This window comes from Styela clava, unplaced genomic scaffold (assembly GCF_964204865.1).
Source record: "Styela clava unplaced genomic scaffold, kaStyClav1.hap1.2 HAP1_SCAFFOLD_138, whole genome shotgun sequence".
Taxonomy (NCBI): Eukaryota; Metazoa; Chordata; class Ascidiacea; order Stolidobranchia; family Styelidae; genus Styela; species Styela clava.
The window spans coordinates 1-2,500 of NW_027556630.1; the positions used below are offsets into that span (position 1 = coordinate 1).

A 2,500-nucleotide genomic window follows, 5' to 3' on the forward strand; every position below is an offset into this window, starting at 1 on the left:
AAAGAGCGGCGTACGGTGCGGGGCCGGTCGGAGCGCACCCTTTTCTCGGTAGCTGGCGGGCGAGAGAGTGCTGCGTCGCCGGCATTGGCGTCGAAAGAAGCCGAGCCGAAAAAAGTTAAAGTACAAACGTGCAAGCCTGAGAAACGGCTACCACATCCAAGGAAGGCAGCAGGCGCGCAAATTACCCATTCCCGACACGGGGAGGTAGTGACGAAAAATAACAATACAGGACTCTAACGAGGCCCTGTAATTGGAATGAGTACATCCTAAAACTCTTAACGAGTATCCATTGGAGGGCAAGTCTGGTGCCAGCAGCCGCGGTAATTCCAGCTCCAACAGTGTATGCTAAAGTTGTTGCGGTTGAAAAGCTCGTAGATGGATTTTGGGCGAGCGCCGCCGGTCCGTCGCAAGGCGTGTCACTGGTTGCGATCGCCTCACCTTCGGTTCTCCGTCGGTGCTCTTGACTGAGTGTCGGCGGTGGCCGATAAGTTTACTTTGAAAAAATTAGAGTGTTCAAAGCAGGCTGTTCGCCTGCATAGTGTTGCATGGAATAATGGAATAGGACCTCGGTTCTATTTTGTTGGTTTTCGGAGCACGAGGTAATGATTAAGAGAGACAGACGGGGGCGTCCGTACTCTGCCGTTAGAGGTGAAATTCTTGGATCGGCGGAAGACGAACTACTGCGAAAGCATTCGCCAAGAATGTTTTCTTTAATCAAGAGCGAAAGTCAGAGGTTCGAAGACGATCAGATACCGTCCTAGTTCTGACTATAAACGATGCCAACTAGCGATCGGGAGGCGTTACCATGACGACCTTTCCGGCAGCTTCCGGGAAACCAAAGTCTTTGGGTTCCGGGGGAAGTATGGTTGCAAAGCTGAAACTTAAAGGAATTGACGGAAGGGCACCACCAGGAGTGGAGCCTGCGGCTTAATTTGACTCAACACGGGGAAACTCACCCGGCCCGGACACAGGTAGGATTGACAGATTGAGAGCTCTTTCTTGATTCTGTGGGTGGTGGTGCATGGCCGTTCTTAGTTGGTGGAGCGATTTGTCTGGTTAATTCCGATAACGAACGAGACTCTGGCATGCTAAATAGTTACGCGACCTTCTCGGTCGGCGTCTAACTTCTTAGAGGGACTAGTGGCGTTTAGCCACACGAGATTGAGCAATAACAGGTCTGTGATGCCCTTAGATGTCCGGGGCCGCACGCGCGCTACACTGAGTGAAGCAGCGAGTGTCTAACCTAGGCCGAAAGGTCCGGGTAACCCGTTGAACCTCATTCGTGATTGTGATAGGGACTTGCAATTGTTTCCCTTGAACGAGGAATTCCCAGTAAGCGCAAGTCATCAACTTGCGTTGATTACGTCCCTGCCCTTTGTACACACCGCCCGTCGCTACTACCGATTGAATGGTTTAGTGAGATCCTTGGATCGGCCCCGTCGCGGCTGGCAACGGCCGCGTCGGCGTGTCGAGAAGACGATCAAACTTGATCATTTAGAGGAAGTAAAAGTCGTAACAAGGTTTCCGTAGGTGAACCTGCGGAAGGATCATTACCGAAAGTGGTGGTAGGCCCCGGCCGACCGCGCACTTAATTGTCTTTGGGTGCCGCCGAGAAGGCGGCCGTCAATCGGGGTTCTGCCCCGTGCGACACGCGTAACACGTTGGCATAGCAAGGCAGCCGAGTGCGATGGTGGCTTCTGGGCACCGCGCTCGATGTGCCGCCGGCCCAGCCCGGCGGTCGCTCGGCGCCGTTTGTTGGTGTTTTTGTGCAGTTGTTGTCGGTGGTGGTTTTGGGGTCGATCCCACAGTGTGACGTCCGCGCGCTTCGGCGCCGGGCGAAACGTCGAGGACGACTCTTAACGGTGGATCACTCGGCTCGCGAGTCGATGAAGGACGCAGCCAAGTGCGAGAAGTAATGTGAATTGCAGAACACATTGAACGTCGACCTTCTGAACGCGAATTGCGGTCTCGGGTCAATCCCGGGACCGCGTCTGCCTCAGGGTCGCGTTCGTCCTCACCCGAGGGTCGTCGCCTGGCCTCTGCGAAGACGGCCGGGCGTCGCCCCAAGTTGAAGCGGTCGCCGAGCTTTCTCGGCGCGACCGCGTGTCCCGTACACCGCCGGCCCCTCGACGTGTTCAACTACGTTCGAGGGGCGGGTCCAGGTCGGTCGGTCCGGTCACGAGATCAAGACCGACCGTGGGCCAAGGCGGCGACGGTACGCGCTCGGTCGGCGCCGGCGGCGCCGACTTGCGATGCCAGCGGGCCGTGTAAGAAGCGGCCCGCTTGACACATACGACCTGAGTTCAGGCGAGAGCACCCGCTGAATTTAAGCATATTATTAAGCGGAGGAAAAGAAACCAACAGGGATTCCCTGAGTAACGGCGAGTGAACCGGGAAGAGTCCAGCGTCGAATCTGCGCGCTTTTCGAGCGCGCCGAGTTGTGACGTACGGAAGTCCCAGTGCGGCTGACGGCGAGCGCCGGTGTCCTTCTGATCGAGGC

The 2,500-nt window shown here is 56.4% G+C and overlaps 1 non-coding gene and 2 pseudogenes across 1 annotated transcript; all 3 read left to right on the forward strand.

The window, feature by feature from the left end:
* On the forward strand, positions 1-1,553 carry LOC144419290 (small subunit ribosomal RNA; annotated as a pseudogene; the record flags this gene model as incomplete).
* A 298-nt stretch (positions 1,554-1,851) lies between these two features.
* On the forward strand, positions 1,852-2,005 carry LOC144419287 (5.8S ribosomal RNA). Its single transcript, XR_013473964.1, has one exon. It is a non-coding gene; the product is annotated as a 5.8S ribosomal RNA (ribosomal RNA).
* A 288-nt stretch (positions 2,006-2,293) lies between these two features.
* LOC144419293 (large subunit ribosomal RNA) overlaps positions 2,294-2,500 on the forward strand; it is a 3,694-nt pseudogene continuing 3,487 nt past the window's right edge.